The sequence below is a fragment of the Mercenaria mercenaria genome, chromosome 10 (assembly GCF_021730395.1).
Source record: "Mercenaria mercenaria strain notata chromosome 10, MADL_Memer_1, whole genome shotgun sequence".
NCBI classification, from domain to species: domain Eukaryota; kingdom Metazoa; phylum Mollusca; class Bivalvia; order Venerida; family Veneridae; genus Mercenaria; species Mercenaria mercenaria.
Window position 1 is genome coordinate 57,935,144 of NC_069370.1, and position 13,639 is coordinate 57,948,782.

The following is a 13,639-nucleotide window of genomic DNA, read 5'->3' on the forward strand; positions in this document are numbered from 1 at the left end:
GAGCACGAAGTGCTCAAGGTGAGCTTTTGTGATCGCCCTGTGTCCGTCGTCCGTCCGTCCGTCGTCAACAATTTGACTGTTAACACTAGAGGTCACAATTTTGGCATAATCCTAATGAAAATTGGTCAGAATGTTACTCTCAATAAAATCTCGGATAAGTTCGACATTGAGTCATCTGGGGTCAAAAACTAGGTCACCAGGTCAAATCAAAGGAAAAGCTTGTAAACACTCTAGAGGTCACAATTTTGGCCCAATCTTAATGAACATTTGTCAGAATGTTACCCTCAATAAAATCTTGGACGAGTTCGATATTGGGTCATTTGGGATCAAAAACTAGGTCACCAGATCAAATCAAAGGAAAAGCTTGTTAACACTGTAGAGACCACATTTATGACTATATCTTCATGAAACTTGGTCAGAATGTTAATTTAGATGATCTCAAGGACCAGTTTGAAATTTAGTCATGTAGGATTAAAAACTAGGTCACCAGGTCAAATCAAAGGAAAAGCTAGTTAACATTGTAGAGGTCACATTTATGACCATATCTTATTAAAACGTTATCAGAATGTTAATTTTGATAATCTATAGGTCAAGTTCAAATCTGGGTCAGGTGGGGTCAAAAACTAGGTCACTAGGTCAAATCAAAGGAAAAGCTTGTTAACACTCTAGAGGCCACATTTATGACTGTATCTTCAAGAAACTTGGTCAGAATGTTAATCTTGATGATTTTTAGGTCAAGTCGAAACTGGGTCATGTGGGGTCAAAAACTAGGTCACCGGGTCAAATCAGAGGAAAAGCGTGTTAACACTCTAGAAGTCACAATTTTGGCCCAATCTTAATGAAACTTTGTCAGAATGTTGCCCTCAATAAAATCTTGGATGAGTTCGATATTGAGTCATCTGGGGTTAAAAACTAGGTCACCAGTTCAAATAAAACAAGAGCCATGTTAGACATGGCTAATCCCCCCGCCGGGCATATTATAATTGAAGGCTAAAGTTCCTGGCAAGTTAGTGTCTGAAAGTATTAATTTTGGGGAAAGCTTTGAAGAACCGTTTAGTTGTGGTCCGCATCAGGGGTTTTAAAGATGTGGAAGAAAGAATTAGTCAGTGGTGAGGTGGTTTACTGCTAAATTTTATTAATTTTCATGAACAGTATAGCTATGATGTTTTTCTATATGGCTACTGTAAAAAGAAGGAATGGAAAGCTAGCAGGGACAAGAACTAAACAAAATTTGGAAGAAAAAAAACACATTTGGAAAAACAGTATGTCCCCATGTGGGACAATAATTCAAATAAATATTTTCACATGGTAAAATGAATAAGAAATACAAAGTTTGTTTAGGAGTTGTTGCTCGTGTAATTGGCACCATCTGTTAGAAGACAGTAAAATACAAACAGTGAAATCAAACATGCAAAGAAAGCCTAGGTATACCAAAAATGAAAGCAAACTAATGCAAGCACTACACACATAAGGAAGTGCAAACTGGAATACTTACACTGGAAAGAAGAATGCTCATTAGAAAATCCGTTGCTGTAGAAATTCTTGAAAAAAAACTGTGATTTAATATTTTTAAAAGGAAATATGAAAAAGGGGAATAACTCAAAAAATAGGCGGGGTAGAGTTATTGTTTTTGCACACTGCGCTTCCTCCCAATGTGTTCTATCAGTGTATTAAGTTTGAAGAAAATCCCTCCAGTACTTTTGGAGTTATGCTCAGGACAAAATTTTTTAAGAAATTATCATAAAGGGAAATAAATAAAATAAAGTAGGCAATGTAGAGTTATTGTTCTTGCACACCGCACTTCCTCCCAATGTGTTCTATCAGTGTATGAAGTTTGAAGAAAATCCCTCCAGTACTTTTGGAGTTATGCTCTGGACAAAGATCGTTGCGGACACACGGACGCACGGACGGAGAGCATTTCTTATATCCCCCTTAGCCTTTGGCGGGGGGATAAAAAAGCTTGTAAACTCTAAAGAGGTCACAATTTTGGCCCAAATTTAGTGAAACTTGGTCAGAATGTTACCCTCAATAAAATCTTAGACATGTTTGATATTGGGTCATCTGGAATCAAAAACTATGTCACCAGGTCAAATCAAAGGAAAAGCTTGTTAACACTCTAGAGGCCACATTTATGACTATATCTTCATGAAACTTAGTCAGAATGTTATTCTTGATAATCTATAGGTCAAGTTCAAATCTTGGTCAGGTGTTAATTTAGATGATCTCAAAGTCCAGATTGAATCTGGGTCATGTAGGATCAAAAACTAGGTCATCAGGTCAAATCAAAGGAAAAGCTAGTTAGCACTGTAGAGGCCACATTTATGACCATATCTTAATGAAACTTGATCAGAATGTTATTCTTGATAATCTATAGGTCAAGTTCAAATCTTGATCAGGTGGGGTCAAAAACTAGGTCACTAGGTCAAATCAAAGGAAAAGCTTGTTAACACTCTAGAGGCCACATTTATGACTTATTTTCATGAAACTTAGTCAGAATGTTAATCTTGATGATCTTTAGGTCATGTTCGAATCTGGGTCATGTGAGGTCAAAAACTAGGTCACCGGGTCAAATTAAAGGAAAAGCTAGTTAACACTTTAGAGCCACATTTATGACCATATCTTTATGAAACTTGGTCAGAATGTTAATCTTGATGATCTTTAGGTCAATAGGTCAGGTGAGCGATACAGGGCCTTCATGGCCCTCTTGTTAAAGTTTATTTATTAGTGGTTTTCTATTTCCTGACAAATTTTATGCTGATATTTGTGTCGCATCTGCATGGTGCTGGCCACTAGATCCCTTTTATGCAATGTATACTCGAATGCAAAAGAAAGTGTGCACTCAAGTTTTCGTCAACTGAAGTAGATTATGTTGCCAGAAGTAGATTATTTTGTCCAAAAGTATATTATGTTTGGTGCCAAAATTTAGTGCAGTTGATGGCCATTTTGATGTGTTTCAAATTTTTGACATTAATGGGGATTCTTGGCTTCTTCCAGCAGGGGACAAAAATCTCTTTCTTGTCAGATGATAAAAAAGCTGCCTGTGCCTCAAACATTATTTTGTTTAGATATTGTGTGTGACCGCCTCTACTATTTATTCAAGCATTGATATGGCAACACTTAGGCCACTTTATTCCATTCTTGAGTAGCGGTTGTCACCCGAGGTCTGCTGGATCTATGGCGTTCAGCAACTCGACCAGTTTGCTGAAACTGCTGGTGCAAAATAATTATGACATTACTTTGGCAACCGAACGTTCTGCTGACGTAAATAACGTTGTCACCCCGTTGAAGCATTGTTAATGCTTCAATTCGTTGAGTTTCACTAAGTCGTGGCATTTTACTACAGCACAGATTTGAAACCTAATGTGTTTTTCTTTTCACCAACGGAATAAAAAACTGACAAAACACGTTTTTAAGACATATACATTTCCTATGGGCAGCACGTGCAAATCGTGCAAAAGTCCACTATCTATAGTTAACTTGACTTCACCCGGTTTTTATCATAAAATTTAAGGAAGATCATTAGTACATGCTTTGAGCAAAGAATGTTGGAAATGGTTGACGGATACACCTTTTAGAACTGAGAATATCCAAATTTAAAAAGTGCACACTTTCTTTTACGTTTGAGTATATATGTATAAATTCTATGATTTTCAACCTAAATGATTTATGATGACATATTATCTGCCAAAAGATGGTATGCGATAGCTAGGCAGCTATCCCGATAATTTGTTAACTTTCTAGTATTTTTTTTTTCAGAAAACATTTTTGCAAAAAACTAATGGTTGTTTTAGCGTAAAATTTTGCGTTAATGCCTGTAACTGCCATGAGATATTTGGTAGATATATTACAGTAATATTTTAGAATTTCCAGCAAAGTTCTCCATTTTTCTGAAAAAAGTTTACAATAAATTATTTTTGTAGATATGCTTCATATTTCCAGGAAACGTTAGGCTATTAAAATAACTACAGAAATTTCGAAATTTCAAGATAGTTTCTGACTTTTTAGCTAGTAAATGGCAGCAGTCCACAACGGGCACTTACACAAATGGTATCGAGATTATAATGTAAATCATCGCAATAATATTTACAGGAAATATTTGACAATTGAAACTCGTTTTAGAAAACTTCGCTTTATCAAGATAATTTCTTGAAGTATCGCGACAGCTACCTAGAAATATGCCACCATAATGAATGGATATTTAAAGCGTAAGAAAAGTTTGGTCCCTTTTATTTTACAACTACATGTACTATAAAGTCAATTAATTACAATATCATGGGGGCATTTAGTTTTTGCCCTTCTGTTTCTCTGTTCTTCCATTTGTCTGTTTGTCTAATTTTGGGCCAAAGTTATTACCCGATACTTTTAGAACTGCCTGCGGCACCTCGAAGGGGCTGCGGCATCGTCGAAATGCCTGCGGCACCTTTCCAAAATTGGCATAACGTTCAAATTCGGAATTTTCTGGAAACATTTTATGTTTTGGCATATCACATGTGATTTATTAATATAATTTACATCGGCAGAGATGGTATGGTTCGGGTCAGCGAAAAGAAATGAGTCTAAACAATCACTGCTGTGAAAAAAAACACGTTTCATTCCAAATTTATTTGTCCTTGCGTTTGTAGGAAATTGATCAATTGCCACAAAATTTAGCATGGATATGTACATAAGATACAGCTACACCCCGCTACATTCCCCGATTTTTAAAAAAAAAATACTCCATACAGTAACAAAATGTCAAAAATGACAAACATCACTCACCGATCTCGCTTAATTTGTAAACAATGTCGAAGTACCTGCGGTACCGGAAGTTAAGTGCCTTCATTCCTCGTCGGCACAGGCGGTATTTAGTACCCGTGTATACGGAATAGTCCTCATTTTTATACATTCTATAAAGGTAAATTTGTTTGCAAATATTCATTTTGCAGGCCCAATTCCAGTGCTGGGTTGCAGGCCCGGTTCCAAGGCTGGGCCGAGCGGGACTGTGCTCCCCACATCCCCAAAGTTGGCTAGAAATGACCTATACTCATCAAAGTTGCCCCCAACTATATTGGAAAAGGAATAATATTTTCTAAATATTCAGACCCTAAAACGCACCAGAGGCCACCATTTCATACCTTTATTTTAAAACTTTCCAGGGGAAGAACCCCTGACCCAACAAAAATGAGATAGCACCCCTCCCGTACCTCAAATTTCGATAAATAATGTACCAGAGACCACCATTTCATACTGGTATTTAAAAAGTTTCCAAGGGGAGAGCACCCTAACCCCCTAAAATGAGGGGGTATCCCATCTATTACCACATAATTTAGACAAAAAAAAGCAGAGACCACCATTTCATACCTGTATTTCAAAATTGCCAGGGGAGACCCTTCTGGCCGTCTTGACAGGAGTCCCCCCCCCCATTCTCACCCCCACCCTCTCGTACCTACCACCTCTCGGCGCGACACTAGATTCGGGCCCGATTTTGTCTTATACATCACATGTAGATATACACTTCGATTACCAATGCTGTGTTGTAGAAAATATCAAGCTTCGCTTTCTAAAATATTTCTAGGCACTCCGATTTTTTTTTTTAGTATCATTTAAGTGTCTGTGGGTAGGGGCACAGACTGAAGATAAAGATCATCTGTGTTAACATATGTCTTGTGATTTGTCTATTTGTGTTGTTCTGTAAAAATGCACTTACATCTACTTTCTTTCTTATTATACCTGGTTTACATTAAATCAGAAAATTAAAATACTTACCCAAAGCAAACAAACACACCACATTTTGGAATACAATCTGAGTCCAGGATTGGAACCATTTCTGCCTCTCTTTTCAAAGTAATGAAAAACAGAAACATACAAGAAAAAAATCATAGAAATAAAACTATATTGATATATATATTCTCCATTCTAATTACCCAAGCCACAGACGTAGAGACAAACCCTGGGCCCAAGACCACGCAGTACCATGCGGTTACTGCTCAGAGGAACGGTCACATGGAGCCAGAAGGGGATCCTATGTGAGGACTGCGACCAATGGTATCATGCTGCATGCCAAGGTATTGGCGACACAACATATGAGCGTCTCTCGGACTCTAAACATGTATGGGTTTGTCTGCGCTGTGGACTCCCAAATTACTCTTCCTCCCTTTTAGAATCCCTAAGTACTCTTTCCGACTCAAACTGTTTTTCAGTTCTAGAACCAGTGTACGATGAAACTGATGACTGTACATCTAAAGGGAAAAATGAGACTATACAACATCTAACACCAATAAAATCCTCTCATCAGATGAAACCTAAATACACATCTACTTCCAAAAATTACAAGATAAAAACACCAAAAAGAACAAATACAAAAATAAATACAAAGATAAATAAAAAAGAAGAAAGAATAACTATCATAAACATAAATTGCAGGTCAATAAAGAATAACATCCCTGAATTTCACTAACTTCTTGACCAAGTGAAACCAGATATTGCATGTACAGAGACATGGTTAAAACCAGATGTAAGTACTTCTGAAATATTTCCTAGTAATAACCAGTATGAAGTGTTTAGAGATGATAGAATAAACTCCAAAGGGGGAGGGTTTCTATTAGCCATATCCAAACGATTTATATGTGAGGAACAACCGGATCTAAAATTTGACTGCAATATAGTTTGGTCAAAAATTTCAATTCCGGGAGTAAAGAACATTTATGTTTCTTCCTTTTATAAACCGCATGAAAATAATGATAATAGCCTAATTTCTCTCTGGAATTCACTTCAGAAAATACCTCAAAATAGCATTTCTTGGATTTGGGGCGATTTTAATATACCAGAAATTGATTGGGATACTGAAACAATCAAAGATTCATACAAACATAAGACTCTCTAAGAAAAGTTCTTTGATAACATGACCAACTTTAATCTTGATCAAATAGTGAAAACTCCTACTAGAGGAAACAATGTACTTGATATATTTCTTACAAATCTTCCATCCCAAGTTCACAGTACTAAAATATACCAAGTTTAGGAACATCTGATCATAGTATAGTATTCCATGAAATAAACAAACACATTGGGAGAACACGTCAAGTACAGAGTGTAATAAAAGTATATAAAAAGGCAAACTGGGAATCATTTAAAGCAGATCTTTTGAAATACTATGAATCTTCTTTTGACAAATCATCAATGCTTGACCCAAATAAACTCTGGGAAGATTTCAAAAGCAAAGTAAATGAGCTTTCAAAAAAGTACATACCAACAAAAATGACAAAGCCTAAATGTGACTTACCATGGGTTTCAAGAAAAATCTTAAAAATGATACGTAAAAGGGACTAATTATATTACAAATGTAAACTATCAAAGGGAGGTAACAACTATAGCAAATTGAGACAGAAATTCACCATTCTAAGAGGAAACATACAAAAAGAAATTAGGAAGGCTTATTGGGAATATTTGAATTCAGTTATCTTTTCTGATGATTCTGAAGGTGGTAAAAACAAGAAATTCTATTCTTTTATTAAAACCAAAAAGCCAGATAATAATGGTGTAGCACCTTTAAAGTCAAATGGTAAAACATATATTAAACCCATTGATAAAGCAACAGTCCTCAATAATCAATTTCAGTCTGTTTTCTCAAAACCAAAACCAATGAATCTAAAACAAGCCTGTGAATTGAAATTATTTGAAAACGAAAACCACCAGAAAAGTAATAGTATGTGTGATATAAATATATCCTTAGATGGTGTTCTCAAACTACTTAAAGAACGTAATCCCAAAAAAGCATCTGGCCCCGATCAACTATCTCCCAGATTGCTTAAAGAGTTATGTTATGAAGTAGCTCCATTCCTCACTAAAGTTTTTCAGGCTTCTTTACATACTGGCATTGTTCCTGATGACTGGAGAACAGCAGTTGTTGTACCAGCATACAAAAAAAGTGCTAGTAATTATCAATCTATCTCTTTAACATGCATTACCTCAAAATTAATGGAGCACATCCTGGTTTCAAATATCATGACTCATCTTGACTCCAATAACCTACTTTCTCCACTCCAACATGGATTTCGTTCAAAACATAGTTGTGAGACTCAACTTCTTTCATTCACTCAAGAAATTTTTGACAATTTGGAAGCTGGAAAACAAACTGATTTAATTGTAATGGATTTTTCCAAGGAATTCGATAAAGTTGACCATGGACTTCTTTTATACAAACTTATGAAACTATGAATAAACAAAAAAGCAATATTATGGATAAGATCATTTCTTAGAAACAGAACTCAGACAGTAGCAGTAGAGGGTAGTAATTCAGATTCAGTGCCAGTAATGTAGGAGTCCCCTAAGGTTCTGTGTTGGGCCCTTCTCTTTTTCTATGCTATATAAACGACCTGCCCAACTCAGTTAAGAGTAGAGTCAGACTTCATCTGACTCAGAAAAACTACAAAAAGATCTTGACACTATTGTTTACTTAACTATTGATTCTTCATCTGACTCAGAAAAACTACAAAAAGATCTTAACATATTAGAAGACTGGGAAAACCAATTGTCTATGGAATTCAACTCTGACAAATGTGAGATTATTAGAATATCAAAAAAGAAAAACACCATCAAATTTCCTTATAAACTTCATAACACAACTAAAACAAACAAAAAATGCTAAATATCTTGGGGTTACCATCAGTGAAGACTTTAACTGGGAAAAAACATAAAGAAAATACATCATCTAAATCAAGAAACACCCTTAAATTTATAAAACGAAATGTTCGGAGAAATGATATTAATCTTAAAGAAACAGCCTACAAAACTTATGTCAGACCTCAATTAGAGTACAGTGCTTTAGGGTATAGCGGATAGCTAACTAATTTTTCCTGCATTCCAATTCAAAGAAATGAAAATTAGTAGGTTTTTTCAGTATATCAGACAGAAAACCTCCACACTTCTCAAAACATTCTGCTTTTAATAGAAATTCATGTGTTTTTTCTCTCCATGCCATTGTTTATATATGCGCCGATTCAGAGTGTACAGGATAGCTTTGGTCATTTTTTCCATTATCAGTTTAAAATCCAGATCTTAACAAACTTTCCAAGATTTTTTTTACTATAAATCAGAATAATAATGTATTCTCTTTTCAAAAACATTCAGCTTTTTTAATTTCTATCAAATACTTTTCATTCACTTACGTTTTTTACATATACACTGATTTAGTCTATAGGGGATAGCTGTATTTTACATTTGATGACATGAAAAATAATGCAACGAGCAAATATTTAAAATGTATGTCAGAATGTCTGTTTGCATGCCAGTAAACGAATGAAATGAAAATTTATACAAAAATTTAAGTCTTAATATAAAATTTATCAGTCTATCCTCTATACCCTAAAATCTGCTATACCATAAAGCACTGTATTGTTGTACAATTTGGCATCCATAGCAGAAAAACCTTAACATATGAAATTGAACGGGTGCAAAGGGCTGCAGCTAGATATGTTTAAATGATTACTCTCAATTTAGCAGTGTCACATCTATGCTAGAAACTCTCAAATGCCAAACACTAGAACAAAGAAGAAAACAAGCTTCCTTAATCATGTTGTATAAAATCAGTAATAACCTCGTATTTATAAACCATAACCATCTTACTCAGGCAAGATATCACAACTACCTTATTCCTTTTTCACGAACACAATACCATATGAACTCTTTCTATCCTAGGACTATTCGTTACTGGAACAACTTGCCTTACAACATCAAGACCAGCGAAAGCCTAGCAAGCTTCACTGTCAGTCTAAATACTTTCATGCATTAATCCATCATGTCGTTTTTATTTTTAACATTGTATGTAGTCTTACATTTTATGTTTTCATCCTGTGACACAGATTGTCCCCGACCTCCCAGTTATAATCAGGAAATGATTGTTGGGAGTAACCCCGTAGAAGTAGAAATCATGAAGAAAATAACTTACCTTTTATATTTTTTTCTGTAAAGCATTGCATTATTTTGTCTGCTTCCACTTTCACTTTGCTATTGTGGAATGTACATACACAGGTAACATTTTCAACACTCGAGAGTACCTGCAGCACACAGTAATCATAAAAGTACAGTCGCTCACCAATTGCGGAGCACTGCCAATAGTCTGGTTCCCGTCGTACTGTGTAATTTAGTACGTCCCAATCGGCAGTGAAGGGGCAGGTAATCCAGACTACACTGCCAATAGCGGATCACTTGAAAATAAAATGTGAACCTCTCTTAAACGTAGTAGATTATACAATATTTCAGTATCCAGTTATATAGACTTATCACGTAGCAATTCTTCGACAAAAAAAAGATGGATCTAATGTTATTAATGAGCTTGAGTTCCATGAGTAGATTACTCTTGTAACCATGTTTCCTGACTGATTTTAAATAGCACTCTTGAATTCTTCGAAGCAGAATATTTTTAGCATACCTCACATTTTCTTAGATAAAACCACACAAATGGTACTGTTTTGAAGAAACACACACTTTCATAGAAATAAAAATTTTGAATTTTTGATTGACTTCGACGAAAAAAGTGCCACCTGAGGCAACCAGATCACATATTTCATGGCTAATCAAAAGGTTGTTTATTCTGCTTAAAATACGAATCAATGCCTGTTTTGATGTTGTAATGGTTTGAACTGGCACATTTAGATAAATAAATAAGGTTTTCTGCATCGATATTTTGATTTTAGTTTTAGATCTAGTTGGTGCTAATTATGCATAGAAATATAACTGTGAAAACTAGTGCTATATTCTTTTATCTAGTATCTCCTGTTTGAAATGTAAACGTACTGATTCTCATTATATTCTGCCTTGAAATGTTTAATTCTAATACCACAGTCATGTTTTTATCAGAAAAAAGTTTAAGTAACTTTTTTTTAAATGGATAGAAAATATGATTAACTAGGTGTACATTTAGTTCAAAGTGTTTTAGTAAGTTTAGTTTGATTCTTCACTACATGTGCTAAAATTGTACATAGTGACCCACTATTGGCGAGTTATCTTTACTGACAAAGAAGCTGGATAGTTTCTACACAGGGCCGTAGGAACACTGGCACCAGAACAGAAAGAAAATTTTTCCGGGGGAGCATGCCCGCGGACACACCCTCTCCTGAGCTAGTCCCCTACTTTTCTATTTCAGCCTGTTCAACAAAAAATTATTGACAACCCTGAATACTGTATTCATTGGATCTTGGTCTGTTATAGGTCGGCTGATTTTTATGTGTCCCCCCACCCCCACCCCACAATCTGAAAATGCTTCCTACGGGACTGCTACAAAAATCGAAATAGAACGTGGACAGTCTATACGGCTGAATGTATTGTTCCAAGAAACACCTTGTAGTTGTACTTAAAATCCTTGCGAGCGCTACTGATAAATGCAGTATCGAAGTTGTCTATAGGCAGTATGCCAGTGTACGATATACTGCTAGGTATATGGTACTTTATTGCCACCAATAACATCAGTACTGCCTTTTCAGCTTAACCTTAATAAACTTTAAAAAAAACTTTGTTACTCCATTATACAGTTATAATAATTATATATATTAATTTTATGCATGATAAAACATGGACAGATTGAAAAATACAAACTTACCTTCTTCTTCAACGGAAATAATATTTTGCTGGCAAAAAATATAAGTACAGTATGTCCTACATCTGCCGACACATGTGCAGTATAATATCCCTCAGAAACTCTGTACGTAAATTTATACGTACTGTTGCATCGTGGCATTATTCATGCAGGCCGCGATAAATGCAAGAATTTTCTATATATGAAGCGCCACAACTGTCTGAATTTAGATCTGAAATTTATGGTATCCTCGAGATTATCTGTTTGGATCAGACTTTAAATCTTGTTCAGTGGTCTTTTGAAATGTTGCCTGATGTTCAATGACTAGCGCTATGGTATTGTAGTAAACTCTCCAAAAAACTACATTCGTAACACAAAGAAAATGTTTATTCAAAACTGTTATCGGCAATGTTAGAACTTCATTTATCTTTATCATTTATTTTTACTTTCCACAAGTCATGCATGTAAACGTATAAAATGGCTTATTAAACTTATTTACCTTGAAGTTGGTACTCCCATTATAAGAAATGACCCTGTCACATACCCTAAAATTGAGAAATGACCATTAAAATGGGAATCTTTCGGCAAGACAGCATTTGAGACACATAAAAATAGCTATTTTATATAGGCTTATCCAAATTTTTCTTCAGACAAATCTAGCCCCTTAGTTGAATGGCATCTAGAGGCAAAATACCCACTGACACCTGCTATTCTAAAGAGAGAATCCGGAAAAGTCAAGTATTCAGCCGGACACTTGTAAAATATTCCAAATTTCACAGAATGCATTATTTATACTGATTTTGACACGAATTTTATGATTGTAAAAATCACCTTTTTATCCAATCAGCTTACGTCTCATTCACCATCACGGGTTCCCGTACACTTTTATTTTCAACCAATCCAAAGCCGCGTTTCAATAACAACATCTCACCATATGCAGGCATATAGTATATTAAGTGGGTAGGATCACGGCACGAGTATCGGACCTTGGGCAAATAAAATATGTAGTGAGTTATGAGCCCCCTTCAAAAGATACATATGTCTGCTGAAGGCCAGAATCTCGCGATTCGAGCCTGCGAGCAACGGGTTCACTTCCCAGGTCGTTATGAAATAAATTCTTTAGAAAATTACACAAACTATCTATCATTTTTTCACGTTTGTATTTAGTTACCAAATGTGACCGACTCCAAGTCCCTGGCCCTTCGAGTTCATGAAATAATATGCCGCAAGTCACAGGTAGATAGAAATGCGGCACAACAAAACGGTACGAAAACATTGACTAAGTACATGGTTGTCAGCCGAGCACGGGTCAATTTCACTATGTATTACCAACAAGTATAACCAAATAACTTGAGATTCGAGCTTGCGAGCAATGGGGCTCATATTTAACTACATAATTTTCATTTTGGACTCATTTAGTTTTTATCAGTCTGGTCATATTTCTCCTTGACCCAGGTCCGTGCCCAATCATATTCCAAAGACTAATCCCCGCCAGTTAGAGCCTAAAAACAGCGGTGAAATACATTATTTTGCAAAACACGGGGTTTTCTTGCGGTTTTGTTTATTAATTGTCTTGCCGTAATACCCGAAAATGACGTCACATAGTCGATAACACTGATATGTACACACAATGAGTGTCTGGCCCATGTCGTACACACGTTACATAGCAAACTCCTACGCATTAATCTCCCTTGCCGCTACGCAATGTCAACCGATGTAGCACCGTGTCCAATCGTTACTTGGAAAACCCGGATCAGTAACGCATGATCTCGGTTGTGGTAAGAAAATTGTTTTTTCCAGTTATTTAGAAATTATCGTCATTGACGGCATATAGGATATAATATTAGCGCAAGATGTGCTCTGAACATTACAGAATACTCGTTGCTATTTGTTTTCCAGCAAATCTAAGCACTTTTGTCAAATACTTCGGAAAATTATTTACAAAAAGCAGGTAAACAATGCCTTGACTCAGAAAATGCGTTATTTCCAGTACGTTCTCTGATAAACATACACTATTACCAACTCCGTGTTGTCACTGATACATTCATGATGAAATTACAGCAGCATGATTTCTGGTAAAGTTTGAAT

The 13,639-nt window shown here is 35.7% G+C and overlaps 1 protein-coding gene across 2 annotated transcripts in view; it reads right to left on the reverse strand.

Moving 5' to 3' along the window:
* LOC123561452 (uncharacterized) overlaps positions 1-11,710 on the reverse strand; it is a 29,444-nt gene extending 17,734 nt beyond the window's left edge. For both annotated transcript variants that reach the window (XR_006688424.2, XM_053553172.1), the window contains exon 1: positions 11,576-11,710. The gene's annotated coding sequence lies outside the window, so the exon portion shown is untranslated. The remainder of the gene's footprint in view (positions 1-11,575) is intronic.
* Between the last annotated feature and the right edge of the window lie 1,929 nt (positions 11,711-13,639).